We start from the raw sequence: 22891 nt of genomic DNA, 5'->3' as shown, positions 1-22891 counted from the left end.
CTCCAAATGAGCAATTATTCTGCACAAGAGTGATGAGCTGAGGTTTTAGCTCGAAATTGTTGGCATGTATGGTGGGCTTCTGAATGCTGCTCCCACAGTTGCCTGGGTTTGGATTGATGTAAGAGCCTAACACTCTTCTATCCTCTCCAGCATGATTTGCTCTACCTCCTCCCCCATGGTCATGAGCCTCTTCTTCATGTTGGTTTTCCATGTTGCCTTCCATGTTTAGTTCAAAGTGTTCCTCCTCCTCTTCAGCACCGATTGCACGTTTTGCTCTTGCTTCCCTCCTTAATCTAAGGAGGGTCCTCTCTGGTTCAAAATCGAAGGAAGTTGAAGCCTCGCTTCTTCTCCATGTCATACAACCAACAAGTACAAGCAAGTAACAATATGTGCAGATAGTATTACTGTCAGAATTACTGTTAGTTGTGAGTGATGCAATATATCAAATAGTTAGTGGGTTAGCAAACTGAATTGCAAATAACAAAGAAAAACGAAAAAAAAAATAGAGGGGGAAGGGAAGAAGTTAACTAAAACAGAAAGTAAATTACTGAAACAGAAAGTTAATTCAACAAAACAAAAATGCTCAATCTAGTGATCTTCCATCTAATCATTGTTGATGCACAATCAATCCCCAGCAACGGCGCCATAAACTTGATGCAGGTGGAAACTGTCTCTCAACAAATTTCCTTTGGCAAGTGTACCGAATTTATCGTCAAGTAAAAACTCACAATAGAGTGAAGTCGAATCCCACAGGGATTGATTGATCAAGCAACTTTAATTAGAAGAATGTTCTAGTTGAGCGAATTCAAAATTTGGGTTGAGATTTGCAGAAAATAAAATGGCTGGAATGTAAATGACAGAAAAAGTAAATGCTAGAATTAAAGGGCTGAAAGTAAATGACTGAAAGTAAATTGCAGAATTGTAAATGGGAATGGGGTGTTTGCTCATGAAAGTAAAAGCAAAAATTAAAGAGAATGGGTGAGATCAGAATTGGGGAGTTCATTGGGCGTAGGAGATGTTGCAATTCTCCGGATCAAGTTCATTTTCATCTCTTCCTCAATCAATGCACTCATTGATCTCCTTGGCAATCTTAAGTGATTGAATTACAATTTCTTGCAATTCAATCTCTCAAATCTTGATCAATAGCCAATTCCTTGGTCAATTGCTCATGAGAAGAGATGAAGTGTGGTCACTGATTATACCACATGCATTTCCCAAATCAAGTGTTGAGAGGATTATAGTCACATATCCATCCAAACCCAATTTGGTCCAGCATGAGAAAGCATTTCTAGCTTGATCTCTTCATTCCTCTTTCAAGGCTCAGAAGAGATCCAAGTTTGAATAGTTTCTTTTCCAAGATAACTACCCAATGGGATGAAGATCGAAAGCTTTCAAGTAAAATCAAGAGAGAAGATAGAAGAAGAATAATGAAAACTAGTATTGATCCATCAAATTACAACAGAGCTCCCTAACCCAATGAAAGGGGTTTAGTTGTTCATAGCTCTAGAAAATGAAAACAAAGATGGAGAATACATCATGGAACTAGAGGAGCAGAGAAAGTAAAAATACAAAGAGTAGTTTTCCCAACTTTCCGAACTCCCAAATAATTCAAAGCTACTCCTATATATACTACTCTTCTCAGCTTCTAGTTGGCTCTTCAAGTCATGGGCCTTTGAATCTTGAGTTTGAAGCAGTTCTCTTCTTCATTTGGGCTTGGCTTTACTTGCAGAGAGAAAGTGTGAAGTGGGCAGAGACTTTAGCTCAGGACGTTAGGGGTATTAACGTTTAGTGAAAGTATGAGTTCGAGAACATTAGTGACACTCAACATTGTCACTAACGTTCCAATATACCCCTTTGCCTCACGTTAGAGCCCACGTTAACTAGGTTAACGTGGCTTTTAACGTGGCCTTGCCAACCTTCGAGAACGTTAGTGACACTTAACATTGTCACTAACGTTCCAATGTGCCCCTATGTCTCACGTTAGAGTCCCACGTTAACGAAGTTAACGTGGCTTCTAACGTGGCCATTCTTAGCCATCCCCAACGTTAGTGACAATGTTGAGTGTCACTAACGTTGGCTCATCATTCACTCATCAACGTTAGCTTCGACGTTAACTTAGTTAACGTGGAAGTTAACGTGGCTCCTTGGGGGTTTTGTGGTTGCTTCCAACGTTAGTGACAATGTTGGGTGTCACTAACGTTGTCGACCACCCTTGCCTCTTACGTTAGCTCCCACGTTAACCAAGTTAACGTGGTACATTGCACCTTAGGTCAACGTTAGTGACAATGTTGAGTGTCACTAACGTTGGCTTCCTTTCCCCTTTTAACGTTAGAGGCCACGTTAACTAAGTTAACGTAGACTCTAACGTGGCCACTTATGATCATTGGCCAACGTTAGTGATAATGTTAAGTGTCACTAACGTTGGCTCAACGTCCCTTCTTCACGTTAGAGTTCACGTTAACTTAGTTAACGCGACTCTTAACGTGGGCAATGATGGCTTCGAGTGCGTTATTGGCAATCACTTTTCTCATTAACTTTGCAAGTTACCTCCCATTCCACGTTAGTGGTAACATTAATTAGATTAACGTGACTGCTAAGTGGTTCTTCCTTGCTTCCTTTGGTCCTGAAATCAAGCAATAGAGTGCATCAAAGTTCTAATCCAAGTCATGGGTAATGCAACATATAATTTGTCACTAAACTCATGCAAGATCCTCATGAAATCATGTAAAATGCACAATGTATGCTTGAATCAATGTATAATTGAATATCCACCCAAAACTAGCTTATTTCCTAAGGAAATGCATGAAACTATCCTAAAAATAGTAAAGAAAAGGTCAGTGAAACTGGCCAAGATGCCCTGGCATCAAAAGCTCATCCCAAACACTCACCAAGTGGGCCCCGGAAGTGGAATTCTGCACTATCTACACCTAGTTACTCATTTTCTGTAAACCTAAGTTACTAAGTTTAGTATAAAAACTACTTTTAGAGATTCATTTGGCAACTCATGATATTTTACATCTTATATTGTATCTTCTACGGCATGAGTCTCTAAACCCCATAGGTGGGGGTGAGGAGCTCTGCTGTGTCTCAATTGATTAATGCAATTACTATTGTTTTCTATTCAATCACGCTTGATTCTATTCTAAGATACTCACTCATACCTCAAAATAGAGAATATGATGATCCGTGACACTCATCATTATCCTCAACTTTATGAACGCGTGCCTGACAACCACTCCCGTTCTATCTGAGCTCAACGTAGTCATTGGGCGACAGCTTGAGTGCGTATCTCTTGGGTCTTTGATCCACGGACCGAGTCCATGAGATTAGAACCTTCGTGGTAGAGGCTAGAACCAATTGACAACATTCCTGAGATCTGGAAAGTCTAAACCTTGACTGTGGTATTCCGAGTAGGATCTGGAAAGGGATGACTGTGACGAGCTTCAAACTCATAAATGTTGGGCGCAATGACAGTGTGCAAAAGGATAGAGAGATCTTATTTTGACACAAGTGAGAATTGACAGATAATTAGCTGTGGGGTCGCTGTGCCTGGTATTTTTCATCCGAGACAAGAAATCCGACAGTTGATTAGCCGTGCAAAAACCGTACTTGGACCATTTTCACTGAGAGGATCATACAGCCTACCATGGAAGGAAGCCATGCGTGTTTGGAGAAGAAGACAATAGAAAAGCAGTGATTCAGACGACAGAGCATCTCTGAAACCTCAACATGTTCCTCATTACTGAATCACAAGTATCATTTATTTCATGTCATTTACTTTTCATAAACAAAAATCATTTTTATCATTAATCTCCTGACTAAGATTTACAAGATAACCATAGCTTGCTTCAAGCTGACAATCTCTATGGGATCGATCCTTACTCACGTAAGGTATTACTTGGAAGACCCAGTGCACTTGCTGGTTAATTGTGCGGAGTTGTGAAAAGTGTGATCACAATTTTGTACACCAAGTTTTTGGCGTCGTTGTCGGGGATTGTTCGAGTTTGGACAACTGATGGTTCATCTTGTTGCTTAGATTAGGAAAAATTTATCTTTTTGGTTTAGAGTCACTAAATTTGAGTCTTTTATTTTCTTTTCAAAAATCTTATTTTTCTTTATTAATCTTTAGTTTTCCTTCGAGTCTTCTGTTTGAGTTTAGTTTCATGTTTTAAGTTTGGTGTTAATTGCATGTTTTTATTTTCCTTTAAATTTTTCGAATTGTATGTTCTTTTTATTATTCATATTTTGAGTTTTATGTTCCTTGTTCTTTCTTGAGCTTCAAGATGTTCTTGTTTATTTTCCTTGTTTGATCTTTAGTTTTTCTTACTTTGTGTCTTTCCTTGTTTTTCTTGTGTATTTTTGAATTATTAGTGTCCAAAGTATAAAAATTTTCAAGTTTGGTGTCCTATGTGTTTTTATTTTCCTAAAGATTTCCAAAAATTGTTCTTGGTGTTCATCTTGATCTTCAAAGTGTTCTTGGTGTTCATCTTGACATTTAAAGCTTTGTTGTTTGTTTTCTTTGTTTTGATTTAAAAATTCTAAGTTTGGTGTCATTTTATTGTTTTTCTCTTTTCTCATTAAATTCAAAAAAATATATTTTTCTCTTTATTTTAATTGAATTTTCGAAATTTACATTAAAAAAATTTCAGATTTTTATTTTAAATTTTTTATCTTATCTTATCTTAGTTTTTCATTTCAAAATTCAAATCTTTTTAAAAAATCATATCTTTTTCAAAATCTTATCTTATCTTATTTCAAATTCAATTTTCAAATTTCAATTAAATTCCAAAATTCAAATTTCAAATTTCAAAATTTAAATTTAAAATTTTAAAAATCAACCCTTTTCAAAATTTAAATCTTTTTCAAATCTTTATCTTATATTATTGACTTTTTCAAAATTCAAAATTCAAAATTTAAAATTCAAATTTTAAATTTCAAATTTCAAATTTCAAATTTTAAAATTTAAAATTCAAAATTTAATTTTCAAATTTAAAATTTAAATTTCAAAACTTTTTAATTTAAAAACTTATCTTCTCTTAAAATTCCTTATCTTCTCTTACCTAACTTATCTTTTCTAATCTCAAATCTTAAAATAAAATCTTTTTCAAATTTTCTTAATTAATTACTTAATTTAGTTTTCTAATTTTTTTATTTATTTCCTTTTTTTTTCTTAATTTTCGAAACTTGCATCATTTTTTTATTTACTTTCTTTTAATTTCTTTAATTTCAAAAAAAGAAAAAAAGAATAAAATTTTTTATTTTACAATCCACATTATCTCCCTTTCTCCATCATGGACCTAAGTGAAAATGAACAGTCCAGAAGGACTCTGGGTCATATGCTAACCCCAATACTGCTTCATATGGGAATAGTATCTGTATACCCCTCATCAGAGCCAACAATTTTGAGCTAAACCCTCAGCTCATTATCATGGTGTAGCAAAATTGCCAGTATTCCAATCTTCTACAGGAAGAACCTACTGAGTTTCTGGCACAGTTCTTACAAATTGCTGACATAGTACGTGTTCATACCCTGGGTCGAGCTATCCGACCTGGGATGATTGAAGATAAAGCGACCGACCTCTTCAGGTCAGACTATCCGACCTCTTCCCAGAGAGCTCGGCCAAATCGACAAGAGAGCCTAGTAAAGGGCCCAAATGGAGGAACACGACCCAAATCCTAAGACGGCCTAAGCCTATAGAGATAAGGGCGGTTCCGCTGAAGATACGCTGACCTCAACCCTAAAGATAAAGATAAGATAAGATAACTAACTTATCTTATCCAACAAAGGTCACGTCTCAACACTATAAATACACTGGAGCACCCAGGTATAACTCAGACTCTGATTCTACTCAATACCTGCTTAATACCCTTGCTAACTTAAGCATCGGAGTCCCTTGCAGGTACCCCCCACCCTCCGGGGATGAAGGATCAGCACTGTCACCCAGTCCAACAAGTTGGACACAACAGCTCCGACCAGCACAGAAGATCTCGTCCGAGATCGACCTACAGTTTCAGGTAACCCTCGGAACATTGGCGCCGTTGCCGGGGACTTGGAAGTCATCCCACCACCATGGCGGATGACCACGACTCAGATTTGGAGGATCGAACACCGCACAAGAACACGGATGCTACGCTACAAGACACACCGGAAATTAATATAAACAAAGGTTCGCCAAATGCAGGGACCATAGAAACACTTCTAGATCGCTTAAAGCAGCTGGAAAAAGAAACCCTGCAACAACGAGAAATCGGAAGGGAATTGGAAGAAAAGCTACAGCAATTGGAAGCCAATCTCAAATCAAAAGCTCCCCGCGCTAATCCAGAAGAAAATTCACACAAAGAGCAAGACCCCTTCACCAGAGAAATTATGAAAACCAAAATTCCGAAAGACTTCAAACTCCCAGATATGGCTCTATACGATGGCACCACGGATCCCAACCACCATCTCAGTAACTTCAGAAGCAGAATGTACCTCACCAATGCCCCAGATGTTGTTCGCTGTAAAGCCTTCCCAACAACTCTGACAAAAACAGCTATGCGGTGGTTCGACAACTTACCACCAAAATCCATCTCAAGTTTCGACGACCTAGCTAAAAAATTCCTAGCAGGATTTTCCATTCAAAAGGATAAAGCTAAGCACGCCCCCAGCTTATTAGGAATCCAACAAGGAGATCGGGAGAGCCTTCGCAACTACATGGAAAGGTTCAACAAAACATGCATGGACATACAAAGTTTACCCACGGAAGCCGCAATCATGGGACTCATCAACGGTCTGCGAGAGGGACCTTTCAGCCAATCTATATCGAAAAAGTACCCGACCACCCTCGACGAAGTACAGGAGAGAGCTGAAAAATACATCAACATGAAAGAAAACACTCGTTTAGGGGAATCCTCGAAATTGGGAGCCTCCTACCGTGACAGAGACAAGGAATCCAAAAGGAAAGATGACAAACAAGGGGAGAAAATTAAGAAGTACCATAACTACACTCCTCTTAGGGCATCCTTGGTTGAAATATACAAAGAAGTCTGCCACACGGAAAAAATTCCCCCAGCACGGCCACTGAAAGGCAAAAAGGGAGGAGGAAACCGAAAGGAGTATTGTGAATATCATCGGGTCCGAGGACACTCCACCAACGAATGCTTCGACTTGAAAAACATCTTTGAAAAATTGGTGAGAGAAGGAAAACTAGATCGATTCCTGGCTACCCGAGATGATGAGCAAAGAAAGAGATGACGAGATGATGACGCCGAACGAATAGAACGATCACCTCGGACGCCAGAAAGACATGTCCATATGATACATGGCGGCTTCGCGGCAGGAGGAATCTCCAAATCCTCCCGTAAAAGATACCTCAAAGAAGTATACCACGTCGAAGGAGAGGAAGGAGCACTCAACATACCAGCGATAACATTCACTAAAGAATACGCGACCGGCATCATCACAGGACACGACGATCCCATGGTAATCACCATCATATTGGCAAACGCCAACCTACATCGGACGCTGATAGATCAGGGGAGCTCTGCCGACATCTTATTCAAAACAGCCTTTGATAAACTCGGCTTAGAAGAAAAAGAACTTAAAGCATATCCAAACAGCTTGTTTGGGCTAGGAGACACTCCGATTCGACCACTAGGATACATATCACTACATACAACCTTTGGAAAGGGAGACCAATCCAGGACCCTCAAAATAGACTACATTGTAGTAGACGTAAGCTCGGCCTACAACGTTCTCATAGGTCGGACTACGCTCAATCAACTCGGCGCAATAGTCTCAACCCCACACCTATGCATGAAATTCCCAACTCCAAAAGGCATAGCTACGATAAAAGCAGATCAGAGGATGGCGCGTCGCTGCTACAACGAGAGCCTCAACCTTAGGGGCAAAGGAGAAGAGTTCCACACAATCGAACTGGGTAGAGTTCAACGACGAGAGGAATTCCGCCCTCAACCAGAAGGTGGAATAGAAAAAATTCAGATCGGGGACACCTCGGAAAAAACAACTAATATCGGCACAATCCTAAAAGGAGATTTAAAAGAGCTGCTAATACAATTCTTGCGAGAAAACGCCGACTTGTTTGCATGGAAAGCTGCGGACATGCCAGGCATAGACCCTCAGCTGATGTGTCACAAGTTGGTAGTTTATCCCGGATCTCGACCAATACAACAAAGACAAAGAAAGCTCGGGCCAGAGCGATCCCAAGCTGTGGATGAGCAAGTGCAGGCACTATTGGAAGCTGGATTTATAAGGGAAGTCAAATACCCACTATGGCTAGCCAACGTTGTTCTGGTGAAAAAATCAAATGGAAAGTGGCGAATGTGCACCGACTACACAGATCTCAACAAAGCTTGCCCAAAAGATCCATATCCACTCCCGAGTATTGACGCCCTGGTAGACGCTTCCTCTGGATATAAATATCTCTCGTTTATGGATGCGTATTCAAGATACAACCAAATCCCCATGTACCCACCAGACCAAGAAAAAACCTCGTTCTTAACGCCAAAGGCGAACTACTGCTACATCATGATGCCTTTCGGCCTTAAGAACGCAGGAGCCACCTATCAAAGATTAATGAACAAAGTATTCTCGGATCACATCGGGAAAATCATGGAAGTTTATGTCGACGACATGCTAATCAAAACGAAAAGTGAACAAACACTGTTGACCGACCTGGCCCAAGTGTTCGATACCATCAGGAAGTATGATATGCGACTTAATCCAGCTAAATGCACCTTCGCGGTAGAAGCAGGCAAATTCTTAGGCTTCATGCTCACACAAAGAGGAGTTGAAGCAAATCCAGATAAATGCCAGGCCATACTGAACATGAAAAGCCCAACCTGCGTGAAAGAGGTACAGCAACTCAACGGGAGGTTGGCCGCCCTATCCCGATTCCTAGCAGGAGCCGCAATAAGATCTCTCCCCTTCTATGCTACTTTAAGAAAAGGAAAACAGTTTGAATGGACTACAGAATGCGAACAAGCGTTCCAAGACTTTAAGAAGTTCTTAGGACAGCCAACTATCCTATCCCGACCTCAAGAAGGAGAACCACTCATACTATATCTTGCAGTAGGGGATAAAGCAGTAGCATCAGCGCTGGCCCAAGAAAGCGAAAACGGGCAACAACCCATTTACTTTATTAGCAAAGCACTACAGGGATCCGAGCTGAATTATCAGAAAATAGAAAAATTTGCCTACACTCTCGTCTTAACATCTCGGCGACTCCGCCCCTACTTCCAGGCTCACACCATTAAAGTTCGAACTAATCAGCCCTTAAAAGGAATACTACAAAAAACAGATTTAGCAGGCAAAATTCTACAATGGGCAGTCGAGCTGTCAGAATTCGACCTCCAATATGAAGCTCGAACCACCATCAAATCACAATACCTAGCCGATTTTATCGCTGAGTTCACAGATGCCCTAGAGGCCCCCATAGAGTGGAATCTGTATGTGGATGGGTCTTCAAACAAAACGGGAAGTGGCGTAGGAGTAATAATAGAAAGCAACCAGGGAACCCAGGTCGAGCTCTCCCTCAAGTTCGGATTCCCGGCCTCAAACAACCAGGCAGAATAGGAAGCATTGCTAGCTGGCCTGAAATTGGCTGGAGAAGTGGGAGCTCGAAAACTCAACATCTATGGTGATTCGCAAGTGGTCACATCACAGATAACCGGGAGTTACCAAGCCAAAGATCCCGTCATGAAAAGATACCTGGATAAAACCAAGCAACAGCTCGAACAATTGGAAGAATACAAGATCTGCCACATACCTCGTGAGCAAAATGCTCGAGCCGACGCACTCTCAAAGCTAGCCAGCACCAAACCAGGAGGCAATAATAGAAGCCTCATCCAGGAAATGCTACAGAACCCATCAATCTCGGAAGAAGAAAAAGTCCTAACCATAATGGGCCAAGACCAAGGCTGGATGATTCCCATAATCGACTACCTCAAGTCAGGGGTGCTCCCCACAGAAGAAAAGGAGGCTAAAAAGCTAAAAAGAGAGGCACAGTACTACACCATCATAAACAACACCCTGTATAAAAGAGGGATCTCGGTACCATTACTAAAATGCGTACCTACTTCCCACACAAGGGAAGTATTAGAAGAGGTACACAGCGACATGTGCGGTAATCATCTCGGAGCACGGGCTCTTGCCAAAAAAATACTCCGGGCAGGATTTTACTGGCCAACTTTACAAAAAGAATCTACAGAATTCGTAAAGACATGTCCACCATGTCAGAAATATGCCAACTTCCACATTGCCCCACCAGAAGAACTCATCAGCGTGACCGCACCTTGGCCTTTTGGGAAGTGGGGACTCGACCTTCTCGGCCCCTTTCCCCAGGGATCGGGACAAGTTAAATTCCTCATAGTAGGGGTAGATTACTTCACAAAGTGGATCGAGGCAGAACCCTTAGCCAACGCCACTGCCCAGAGAAGCCGGAAGTTCTTATACAGAAACATTGTCACAAGATTTGGGGTCCCACATTCAATAACCACAGACAATGGCACCCAATTCATAGATGCGGGCTTCAGGAAACTAGTAGCCGACTTGAATATAAAGCATCAGTTTACCTCTGTCGAACACCCTCAAGCCAACGGACAGGCCGAAGCCGCCAATAAAGTCATATTAGCAGGGTTAAAATGAAGACTACAAAATGCAAAGGGAGCTTGGGCAGAGGAGCTTCCACAAGTCCTATGGGCATATCGAACGACGCCACATTCTACCACAAAGGAATTCCCATTCTGGTTAACATACGGAACGGAGGCAATGATTCCAGTAGAAATTGAGGAAGGATCGCACAGGGCAGTCCATTATAATGAGGGAGCAAACTCCCAACTTCAGAGGGAAGAACTCGACCTACTTCCTGAGATCCAGGAAAGAGCTCAAATTAGGGAAGAAGCACTAAAACGTCGAATGGCTTCCAGATACAACCAAAGGGTAGTGCCAAGGAGTTTCACTGAGAACAATCTCATCTTGATCCAAAATGATATAGGAACAACTCAACCCGGAGAGGGAAAGCTGGCAGCCAATTGGAAAGGACCATACCGGGTTATAAAGGTACTCGGGAAGGGCTACTACAGAGTGTCCGAACTTGACGGACAGGAGCTGCCAAGGTCATGGCACGCCTGCAACCTAAGAAGGTACTACAGTTAGAAAGGGGAAAGGATCTCACCAGTGGATGCACTCTTTTTCCTGAAAAGGTTTTTTAATGAGGCACCAGGTCGAGACCTAGACCATACCCAACTTAAGAGGATGAAAAAATTCCCACATGTACATATTTGCGTTTTTCTTTGAATAAAATTTATCTAGGTATTCTACAAGATTTCAAGACGCATTATTCTGAAGTATTCATCGTCCGATTATAAAGCTACAGGTCGGCAAAAAGTGAAAAAAAATTCACTGCACGACCACGATAAAGACAAATCGTTTGATAAAGGTGAAAACGCGATTCACCCAAAGGACGAGCTCGATATGCCAACCACTTCCTACAAATCGGCAAAGATGAACACAGAATAATGTAAGAAGTTATCGAAAGCAATCTAGAAAAGAACCTGACGAGGTCTTACGGATAGCTAATATAATAACTTAATAAGGCTAGCCGACATCCAAAAGTCGGACCAAGTCAAACAAAGTTATCAGCAAATCCCTGGAAAGAGGTCTGGCCAACCCTATTAAAGAGGAATCGCTATAACTTAGAAGAGATCGACCTAACGAAGTCGGTCTCCTACAAAGATAAGTTATAAAAGTAATCCCTGAAAGAGACCTGACAAAGGTCCAAGAAAGAGGATTACAAAAATAACTTAGAAAAGATCGACCTAACGAAGTCGGTCTCCTACAAAGATAAGTTATAAAAGTAATCCCTGAAAGAGACCTGACAAAGGTCCAAGAAAGAGGATCACAAAAATAACTTAGAAGAGATCGACCTGACGAAGTCGGTTTCCTACAAAGATAAGTTATAAAGTAATCCCTGAAAGAGACCTAACAGAGGTCCAAGAAAGAGGATGACAAAAATAACTCATAAAGGGACCAACGCGAAGAAGCTGGCTATAAAGCACTAAAATACAAAGCAATGGCGAAAAAACTAGGAAACACGTCGGACCCACGCAACCACAGTCTCAAAGGATCCAAGCTACAAGCAATGAGTGCAAAGCAATCCAAAGAGGCCAAGAAACAAAATGCAAAAATCCGAAAAGGGATGTTACGACAAAGAAAGCATAAATGCGAAGCTTCAAAAAGCCACCATAATCAACCTCAGAAAGCGGCTTTTTGTTTTTCAAAATAAAGTTACCAGGCAGGAAACTTAAAAATGTCAAACGAGAAATAGAAAAATAAAGAGTTCAAAAAGCCCACACATTGGGCCATCTACACAAAAAGTTATAAAAAGTTTCCATAAAACGCCCACAAATCGGGCCAACTACAAATCAACAGAAGTTTTCTCGGCAGCATCGGGAGATTTCTCGGTGGCATCAGAATCAGGAGAAGGAGGGCAAGCTTGAATAGGCACAGCGTCAACAGCACCATCATTCCGGTTCAGGATTTGGCAATCCGGATCAGCTGTAACAGGAGAAACCGAGGAGGTTGACACTTTGAGAGAAGGAACTGGAGGAGGGTCAGCATCATCATCATCTTGGTCGGCATCAGGGGCAACAACGCGAAACTGCTCCATCAGATTCTCGGAGGCAACAGTTACGCTACCCACAAGATGACCCTGAAGCTCACCATAATCAGCCCGAGCAGTCTCCAACTCACTCCGAAGGCGCATGATTTCCCTATAAGCTGAGACATAGCTGTCCTTATGCTTCAGGGCCATGTCTTCAGCCAGCCTCAAAGAAGCAGCAAGGGCGATAGAACTAGCTTTTTCACCCTCCAGCTCCTTCTCCACCTTTGCCAACTTCACCTCCAACTCCTCCTTCAGGCCCTTGATCCGATTAAACTCCGACTTAGCCTCCTCCATAAAAGACTTGGTGGCATGAATCGGAATCCCCTGAACTGTCCTGAAATTAGCCGCACTCATATGAGCCATCTTCACACTATTCTTGGCCATAAAATACAGGTGCTGAAGGAGAGACACATCGTCCATGGAAAGTCCACCATAGGGAGCAATTTGCTAATCAATAAATTCAACGGCATCAAAGTCGGGGGCATCCAGATTGAAGGGTTCAATGGTTTTTTGCTTTTTGTTAGGAGGGGGACCAGAAGCTGCAGTAGATGATTGGGGAGGATCAACTAGGCGGACCCGAGGAACAGGAATTGCTTTCCTCGGTCCAGGGGAACTCGTTACAGGAGGCTTCAAAGGAATCTGAGAAGATCCCTCTCCGGCCGCCTTGGCCGAGATGTTCAGAGCAGCAGTGGCCTTCTTCGCCTTTTTAAAGGCCTTCAAAGAATCAGTATTTTTCGACATCTCTGCAAACATAGCAACAGCCAAGAGTTACAAATGTAATGTAGAGAAAGGAAAAACAAGTATAAAAGCAAAGCCAAACAAAATACCCAGAACAGTTCGAACCAAGGAAGGATCATTCAAAAATCTCTTCGTATCAAGATGAGGTGGTTTCCCCCAAAGATCCTCGAGGACAACCACAAAAGCGCGTTCAACGTCATCTAGCATCTCCCAAATGTAGCGAGATACTCGTACAACTTTTTGCCACTCTAGGGGGAAGGAGGGCTTGTCGTTTTCATCAAGAAAAAAGGGGCGGACCCCCTCCACATCTCGAACTTTGAAAAAGTAGTTCTTAAAGTCCTTAAAAGAATCATCATACATAGCAAACACTTTGTGCCCCTGGGTAGACCGAAAAGAAACCCAAGAAGCTTTCTTTTTTGAGGAACCACCAGGCTTGGCGGAAACAAACAAATAAAGGAACAAAGTCTGGGAAGGAGTTACATCTAGTTCACGGCAGAGAAGTTGAAAAATCTTAATAAAACCCCAGGAATTGGGGTGAAGCTGGGAAGGAGCAATATTACACGACCACAGCAGGTTGGTCTCAAAGGCGGTAAAAGGAAAAGAAACGTTCAACTGACTGAAAAAGTACTCGTAAGCATAAAAGAAGGGACGCTCTCCCTCGACAGAAGTCGGAAAGTAAACTCTCTCGTCAGAGTCAGGGGCAACAAGTTCATAATCCTCCTCACGAGCATTGTTACCACAAATCCTATGGCGCTTCCTCAGTTCAGGACAGAACTCGGCATCCACAACAGAAACACACAACAGGACAAGGGAGTCCAGCCAGTCGGACATCCCCTCGGGAACTCTAGAAGACATCTCTACGATGTTATTGTGAGAAGACATAGGGCCAACTAATCCTACAAGGAAGAAAAGAAGACGGGGTTACTAAAAACATCTCGGAGAAGGTAGAAAGCAAACTTAAATATCATACAGACGAGGCATGCAGAAAAGGAAAACCCCAAGACTCAAACCAAAAGTCTTGGGGCATCCTTTGGAGGCAGCAACAACAAAGCAAGGCCTCTGGGAAAAACCTAGACCCCAACGTCTCTCGAAAACAAGGAAACAAGGCCTAAAGCAGCAAGCATTTCGTCCAGCAAGATAAAAAATGCAAAAGTCATTAAAGCAACTATCTTTCTACAGTCTACCAGCAAAAGCACTGTCAATGTCAACAATGCCAAACAGAACAACACCAAAGATACAACCTTTTCCAGAATTAGGCAAAAAACACCATCAAAAGTACAAACAGGAAAGGCAACGACAAGCGAAAACCCTAAAAGGCATTAAGCAAAAAGCGATCATACAGAAAATGAAAGAAGCTCCAGAGCACACAGCGATAAACAGGCACGACAAATGCAAAAAGATTCAAGTTTTTCAAACAAGCATGCAAGCAAAACCAAAACTTTATCATAAACCGAAGGTCAAAAAGTAAAAGAAGTAAGGAAACAGAAAGTAGAAACCAAACCTGGAAAGTTCTGAAGAAAATGGAATGCTGGGGCAGGAAAACGTCTCTCAAAGGAAGCACCAACGGAGTACTAAAACAAAACGGTGCAGAGGAAGAGTAAGGCAAAACAAGAGCAAACACAGAGGAAAAGTAAAAAACGGGAGAAGAGAGAAATGCGAAGAAGTTACGAAATGCTGAAGAAGAAAAACCGTTTTTGGGTTTTCAAAATCAAAATAAAAGGGCCTAGGAGAAACGGGTCAATTAATGTTAAAATAAAGGCATTAAACCCTCGCACGTTTCCAAAGCGCCGATATAAAAGCGCGCGCTTTTAGAAGAAAACGTTCTACATTCAAACACTTCTACAAGGGGAATCGACAAAAATGCTTGAGCTCGGCCTCAAGAAGGACCGAAGTCTAGGACTCGACCTCAAGAAAGAAGACCGAGCTCAAGTAGGGGCACTGTTCATACCCTGGGTCGAGCTATCCGACCTGGGATGATTGAAGATAAAGCAACCGACCTCTTCAGGTCAGACTATCCGACAAGAGAGCCCAGTAAAGGGCCAAATCGACAAGAGAGCCCAGTAAAGGGCCCAAATGGAGGAACACGACCCAAATCCTAAGACGGCCTAAGCCTATAGAGATAAGGGCGGTTCCGCTGAAGATACGCTGACCTCAACCCTAAAGATAAAGATAAGATAAGATAACTAACTTATCTTATCCAACAAAGGTCATGTCTCAACACTATAAATACATTGGAGCACCCAGGTATAACTCAGACTCTGATTCTACTCAATACCTGCTTAATACCCTTGCTAACTTAAGCATCGGAGTCCCTTGCAGGTACCCCCCACCCTCCGGGGACGAAGGATCAGCACTGTCACCCAGTCCAACAAGTTGGACACAACAGCTCCGACCAGCACAGAAGATCTCGTCCGAGATCGACCTACAGTTTCAGGTAACCCTCGGAACAGTACGTGATAAGGATGTCTACAAATTATTATTGTTTCCATTTGCTGTAAAAGATCAAGCTAAGAGGTGGTTAAATAACCAACCCATAGCAAGCATAAGAACATGGAAATAGTTATCAGACAAATTTCTGAATCAATATTTCCCTCCAAAAAAGATGACACATCTAAGGCTGGATATCCAAGGCTTTAAACAAGAGGATAATAAATCTCTTTATAATGCCTGGGAGAGGTACAGAGAGATGCTAAAGAAATGCCCCTCTGAAATGTTTTCCGAATGGGTGCAGTTAGACATCTTCTACTACGGGCTTACAGAAAAGGCCCAAATGTCTCTAGACCACTCAGTTGGTGGATCTATACACATGAGAAAGACAATTGAAGAGGCTCAAGAGCTCATTGATACCGTTGCTAGAAATCAGCATCTGTACTTAAGTAATGAGTCCTCCATGAAAGACGAGGCTAAAGCAGTATCCACTAAACTTAGTCCTCCATAACAAGTTGCTAAACTTAATCAGCAATTGCTTTTTATAACAAAACAGTTAGCAGAATTCAAAGAGATGCTACAAGACACTAAAAATGCTCACAATAATATGGAAGCACAATTGGATCAGACAAGATAGCAGTTATCTAAACAGATAACAGAAGAGTGCCAAGCTATTCATTTAAGGAGTGGGAAGACATTGAATGTCTTAACTAAAGGCAGCAGAAAGCCAACAAAGGAACAACTGACGGAGGATGACCCAGCCACTGCCCAAAATCCCTCTGAGGATAGTAAGCACCCAGAGAGGAATGATTCTGGCGTTCAAACGCCAGAAAAGGGTGAAAAGTTGGCATTAAACGCCAAGTGGATGGCCAATTCTGGTGTTCAAACGCCAATGGGGGATCAGACACCTGCAAGTGCTGATAACAACCCCCTTAGGCAGGCTTCTCCATTCACTTCTGTAGGAAGTAAACCTGCAGCAACTAAGGTTGAAGAATATAAAGCCAAGATGCCTTATCCTCAGAAACTCTGCCAAGAGAAACATGAGAGACAATTTGCCCGCTTTGCAGACTATCTCAGGACTCTTGAAATAAAATTCTGTTTGCAGCTGCACTTGAGCAAATACCCTCTTATGCTAAGTTCATGAAAGAGATCTTAAGTCATAAGAAGGATTGGAGAGAAACTGAAAAAGTTTTCCTCACTGAAGAATGCAGTGCAGTCATTCTGAAAAGCTTACCAGAGAAGCTTAAAGATCCCGGAAGCTTTATGATACCATGCACATTAGAGGATGCTTGTACCAAGACAGCTCTATGTGATCTTGGGGCAAGTATCAACCTAATACCTGCATCCACTATTAAAAAGCTTGGTTTAACTGATGAAGTTAAACCAACCCGGATATGCCTCCAACTTGCTAATGGCTCCATTAAGATTCCATCAGGCGTAATTGAGGACATGATTGTCAAAGTTGGGCCATTTTCCTTTCCCACTGACTTTGTGGTACTGAAAATGGAGGAGCACAAAAGTGCAACTCTCATTCTAGGAAGACCTTTTCTAACGACTGGATGAACCCTCTTTGATGTCCAAAAAGGGGAGGTGACTTTGAGAGTCAATGAGCATGAGTTTAAGTTGAATGCTGTCAAAGCTATGCAGCATCCAGACACCTCAAAAGACCGCATGGGCATTGATATTATTGACTCTTTGGTGGAAGAGGTCAATATGACTGAGAGTCTCGAATCAGAGCTAGAGGACATTTTTAAAGATGTTCAGCCTGATCTGGAGGAACCAGAGAAAACAAAAGAACCTCTGAAGACTCCTCAAGAAGAGGAGAAGCCTCCTAAACCTGAGCTCAAACCACTACCACCATCCCTGAAATATGTATTTCTGGGAGAAGATGACACTTTTTCGATAATTATAAGCTCTGTTTTAGAGCCACATGAAGAGAAAGCATTAATTCAGGTGCTAAGAACACACAAGACAGCTCTTGGGTGGTCCATAAGTGATCTTAGGGGCATTAGCCTAGCCAGATGCATGCACAAGATCCTATTGGAGGATGATGCTAAGCCAGTTGTTCAACTACAGAGGCGGCTGAATCCAGCCATGAAGGAGGTGGTGCAGAAAGAGGTCACTAAGTTACTAGAGGCTGGGATTATTTATCCTATTTCTGATAGCCCCTGGGTGAGCCCTGTCCAAGTTGTCCCCAAGAAGGGAGGCATGACAGTGGTTCATAATGAAAAGAATGAAGTGGTTCCTACAAGAACAGTTACAAGGTGGCATATGTTTATTGACTATAGAAGGCTCAATACAGCCACCAGAAAGGATCATTTTCCTTTACCATTCATAAACCAGATGCTAGAGAGACTAGCAGGCCATGAATACTACTGCTTTTTGTATGGCTATTCAGGTTACAACCAAATTGCAGTAGATCCTCAAGACTAAGAGAAAACAGCATTCACATGTCCATCTGGAGTATTTGCCTATAGAATGATGCCATTTGGTCTGTGCAATGCATTTGCAACCTTTCAGAGGTGCATGCTCTCTATCTTCTCTGATATGGTAGAGAAATTTATAGAAGTCTTCATGGATGACTTCTCAGTATTTGGAGACTCATTCAGCTCCTGTCTTGACCATCTAGCACTTGTTTTGAGGAGGTGCCAAGAGACTAACCTGATTTTAAACTGGGAGAAATGTCACTTTATGGTAACTAAAGGAATTGCCCTTGGGCACAAAATTTCGAACAAGGGAATAGAGGTGGATCAAGCTAAGGTAGAGGTAATTAAAAAATTACCACCACCTGCCAATGTTAAGGCAATCAGAAGCTTTCTGGGGCATGCAGGATTCTATAGGAGGTTTATAAAGAATTTTTCAAAAATTTCGAAACCTCTTAGCAATCTGCTAGCTGCTGATACACCATTTGTCTTTGACACAGAGTGTCTGCAGGCGTTTGAGACTCTAAAAGCTAAACTGGTCACAGCACCAGTCATTTCTGCACTAGACTAGACATTACCATTTGAACTAATGTGTGATGCCAGTGACCATGCCATTGGTGCAGTATTGGGACAGAGGCATGACAAGCTTCTGCATGTCATTTATTATGCTAGCCGTGTTTTAAATGACGCGTAGAAGAATTACACAACCACAGAAAATGAGTTACTTGCAGTGGTTTATGCCATTGACAAGTTCAGATCTTATTTAGTAAGATCTAAAGTGATTGTGTACACTAACCATGCTGCTCTAAAATATCTCCTCACAAAGTAGGATTCAAAACCCAGATTCATAAGATGGGTGTTGCTTCTGCAAGAGTTTGATATAGAAATAAGAGACAGAAAAGGGACAGAGAACCAAGTAGCTGATCACCTGTCCCGGATAGAACCAGTAGCAGGAGCGTCCCTCCCTCCTACTGAGATCTCTGAAACCTTTCTGGATGAGCAACTCTTTGCCATTCAGGAAGTACCGTGATTTGCAGATATTGCAAACTATAAAGTTGAGATTCATACCCAAAGAGTACAGTAAGCAGCAAACGAAAAAATTGGTTTTTGATGCAAAGTACTACATGTGGGATGAACCATATCTCTTTAAGAGATGTGCAGATGGAATAATTCGTAGATGTGTGCCTAGAGAAGAGGCACAGAAGATCCTATGGCATTGCCATGGATCACAATATAGAGGACATTTTGAAAGTGAGCGAATAGCCACAAAGGTTATCCAATGTGGCTTCTACTGGCCTACTCTTTATAGAGACTCCCGAGAGTTTGTACGTAACTGTGACAGTTGCCAGAGAGCTGGTAATCTGCCTCACGGTTATGCCATGCCTCAGCAAGGGATCTTAGAGATTGAGTTGTTTGATGTATGGGGGATTGACTTCATAGGGCCTTTCCCACCATCATATTCAAACACTTATATTCTGGTGGCAGTAGACTATGTATCTAAATGGGTAGAGACAATTACAACACCCACTAATGATACTAAGACAGTGATGAAGTTCCTCTAAAAGCATATTTTCAGCAGGTTCGGTGTCCCTAGGGTACTGATCAGTGATGGAGGCACTTATTTCTGCAATAAATAGCTTGACTCTACTCTGATCCAATATAGAATTAACCACAAAGTGGCAACTCCATATTATCCACAGACAAATGGACAGGCTGAAGTCTCAAATAGAGAACTAAAATGAATCCTATAACAAACTGTAAGTACCCGTAGAAGGGATTGGGCAAGAAGTCTAGATGATGCTTTGTGGGCATATAGAACCGCATTCAAGACTCCTATAGGGACCTCTCCATACCAGCTGGTGTATGGAAAAGCCTGTCATCTGCCAGTGGAACTGGAACACAAGGCCTATTGGGCAACCAGGTTCCTAAACCTTGATGCTAAGGTAGCTGGAGAGAAAAGATTACTCTAGTTGAATGAGCTGGAGGAGTTCAGACTCAATGATTTCGGAAATGCTAAAATCTACAAGGAGAAAGCAAAAAGATGGCATGACAGAAAGCTGTCATCTAGAGTCTTTGAGCCAGGACAGAAGGTTCTGCTGTTTAACTCTAGGCTCAGATTGTTTCTTGGGAAATTGAAATCCCGGTGGAAGGGACCATATGTGATTACAAGTGTGTCACCATATGGATATGTAGAGCTTCAGGATATTAACTCTGACAAAAAATTCATTATTAATGGACAGAGAGTCAAACATTATCTTGAAGGCAATGTTGAGCAAGAGTGCTTGTTCCGAGGGTTACCTGTAACTATAGGTCGATCTCGGTCGAGATCTTCTGTGCTGGTCGGAACCGATGTGTCTGGCAGGTGTATAGCAGCCGGAGCTGGTGTGTCCGACTTGTGGAACTGAGAATGCTGTTGATCCTTCGTCCCCAGAGGGTGGGGGGTACCTGCAAGGGACTCCAATGCTTAAGTTAGCAAGAGTATTAAGCAGGTATTGAGTAGAATCAGAGTATGAGTTATACCTGGGTGCTCCAGTGTATTTATAATGGTGAGATGTGGCCTTCTGTGGATAAGATAAGTTAGTTATCTTATCTTATCTTTAAGTGAGGTCATCTTATCGTTTAAGGGAACCGCCCTTCTCTCTGTAGGCTTGGGCCGCTTTAGGATTTTGGGGCGTGTTCCTCTATTTTGGGCCCTTCTTTGGGCTTTCCTGGGGACTTGACCGAGCTCTTTGTGAAGAGGTCGGGTTGTCCTGACCTGAAGAGGTCGGTCGCTTTGTCTGTCGAACATCCCGGGTCGGACACCTCGACCCAGGGTATGAACAGTGCCCCTGCTTGAGCTCGGTCTTCTTTTTGAGGTCGAGTCCTTGACTTCGGTCCTTTTTTGGTGAAGCCGAACTCAAGCATTTTGTAGATTCCTTCGTAGCAGCTTTTGAATGTAGAACGTTTCCTCTAAAAAGCGCGTGCTTTTATATCGGCGCTTTGGGAACGTGCGAGGGTTTAATGCTTTCCTTAATTTTAGCATTAATTGCCCCGTTTCCCTTTGGCTCTTTATTTCGATTTTGAAAGCCCAGAAACGGTTTCTCTCCTTTCGCCCTTTTCATAACTTCTTTTCTCCGTTCTCTCCGCTCTTCTATTTTTGCGGCGTCGTTTGGCATTTCTGGAGCTTCTGTTTTTGCCTGGAGTTTCGCGTTTCTCCCTGCGACATTGCTCTTTTGTTCGCATTCTTTTCTTTGCTTGTGAGGAGGCATTCCCAGATTCCGTCTTCCATTTTCAGTTTTCTTTGAAGCTTGCTGCTTTTTCCAGGTTAGTACTAGCTTTCCTGCTTCTTTCGTAGCTTTGTTTTTAGTTTTTTGGTGAAGTTTTGATTTTGCATGTTTGGAAGTTTGAATCTTTTTCGAGGTCCTGTATTTGCTTGTCACTGTACATGCTTTTCCTATCTTTCTTTTATGCATTCTTTTTGGCTTTTTCGTCGAGGCTTTTCTAGGGTTCTGTTGCTTCTGACAGAAAATCTGCATCTTGTTCCTTGCTTTTGGAGGTTTTGCTTTTTGCCTGATCTTTGAAAAAAGGTTGCATCTTTAATGGTCTCTGCTTGGCATGTTTGATGTTTGGGAATGTTTTTTGCTTGGCCGGCTTGTAATGATTTGCTGTGTTTTTCTTTGGTGAAAAGCGTTTGTTGTTTTGAATCCTTTTTGAGAAATGCTAGGATGTAAGCTGTAGAGTATTTCTGGGAACCTTGCTTTGCTACTGCCTCCAAAGGATGCCCCAGGACTTTTGGTTTGAGTCTTGGGGTTTTCCTTTTGGCTGTTTCATCTACTGACCGAGTTGTTTTCTCCCTTTGTCCGAGATGTTTGTAGTAATTAACCCTTATCTTCTTTTCTTACTTTGTAGGATTAGTTGGCCTCATGTCTTCTCGCAATAACATTGTAGAGATGTCTTCCAGAGTTCCCGAGGGGATGTCTGATTGGCTGGACTCCCTTGTTTTGTTGTGTGTTTCTGTTGTGGATGCTGAATTTTGCACAGAGCTGAGGAAGCGCAATAGGATTTGTGGTAACAATGCCCATGAGGAGGATTACGAGCTTGTTGCCCCTGATTCTGACGAGAGAGTGTGCTTTCCGACTTCTTTTGAGGGAGAACGCCCCTTCTTTTATGCTTATGAATACTTTTTCAGTCAGTTGAACGTTTCTTTTCCTTTTACTGCTTTTGGTCGTGTAATATTGCTCCATCCCAGCTTCACCCCAATTCTTGAGGTTTTATTAAAATTTTCCAACTTCTCTGTCGTGAACTAGATGTAACACCTTCCCAGACTCTTTTTCTTTACTTGTTTGTTTTTGCCAAACCTGGCGGTACTTCAAAAAAGAAAGCTTCTTGGGTTTCTTTCCGGTCCGCCCAGGGCCATAAAGTGTTTGCAATGTATGATGAGTCTTTTAAGGACTTCAAGAACTACTTTTTTAAAGTTCGAGCTGTGGAGGGGGCCCGCCCCTTTTTTCTTGATGAGAATGACGAGACTGCTTTTCCTCTAGAGTGGCAAAAGAATGTAAGAGTGCCACGTTTCACATGGGAAATGCTTAGTGAGGTTGAACGGGCTTTTGTAGTTGTTCTTGAAGATTTATGGGGGAAGCCTCCCCATCTGGATACGAAGAG

The sequence above is a fragment of the Arachis stenosperma genome, chromosome 1 (genome assembly GCF_014773155.1).
Source record: "Arachis stenosperma cultivar V10309 chromosome 1, arast.V10309.gnm1.PFL2, whole genome shotgun sequence".
NCBI classification, from domain to species: domain Eukaryota; kingdom Viridiplantae; phylum Streptophyta; class Magnoliopsida; order Fabales; family Fabaceae; genus Arachis; species Arachis stenosperma.
This window is presented reverse-complemented; position numbering follows the sequence as displayed.